Consider the following 911-nt stretch of genomic DNA (forward strand, 5'->3'; position numbering starts at 1 on the left):
TTTTTTTTTTTTTTTTTTTTTTTTTGGCGGAAGGAGGGAAGGATTATCCTAGAAATGAAAACCTCAAACGTTCGACATTCTTACAAAAATTGCCAACTCCTGAGTAGTTCGCTGTGGGTATTTTAAATCGCCCAGATCTCCGGCAGGCAAGATCCTTCTCCAGCCGCTCCCCGCCCCGCCCCCAAAAGGATAATTATAGCTTCCACTTTTATATTTGTTTAAAATGAAAGAAAAATAAGAAACGAAAGGGGGAAGAAAGCAAAACATGGCCCAAATCTCTCTATCCAGTTTCATTTGGTTGCTGTTAATAATAATAATAATAATAATAATAATAATTAGTAATTTTAAAAGTGCATAAGAAAATGCTGAAGTTACAGAAAGATGTAAAATGAAATGCAACCTCCCTCCAGTCTTAAGCCTCCACCTCTCTCCCAAAAGTAACCACAGTTAAATATTGCTGTACTGTTCCAGAAAAAAAAAAAAAGCTTACTTTAGTACATGTGTAATTTTAAGATTTACCCCCTAGGGATGTTCACATCATCCTGAATTATTTTCATCACGGTACTTGCCACTTTCTGGAAATTTCTTATTTCTTTATTGTCTCGCCCTATTAGAATATTAGCCCCATGAAGGCAGAGAGATTTGTCCCATTTACTCACGACTGAATTCTCAGCATCTAGAACGGTTCTGCTATGTGCTCAGAATCTTTGATGAATGAATGAATGAGGGGATTGCACTAGATCGATTACTATAAAACTTGCTTTTTTCACTTAATAGCATGTCTCCAAGTGTTCTGTATGCCTGCAAGGTGATAATCCTGATAACGGGTCACTTTAACTGAGCACGTACTTTGTCCCCCGCCCGGAGCATTTTCTCTCTTCATCCTTACAACCCCTCCTAAGCACGTGTTA

Source organism: Pteropus medius, unplaced genomic scaffold (assembly GCF_902729225.1).
Source record: "Pteropus medius unplaced genomic scaffold, Ma_sr-lr_union100, whole genome shotgun sequence".
NCBI classification, from domain to species: domain Eukaryota; kingdom Metazoa; phylum Chordata; class Mammalia; order Chiroptera; family Pteropodidae; genus Pteropus; species Pteropus medius.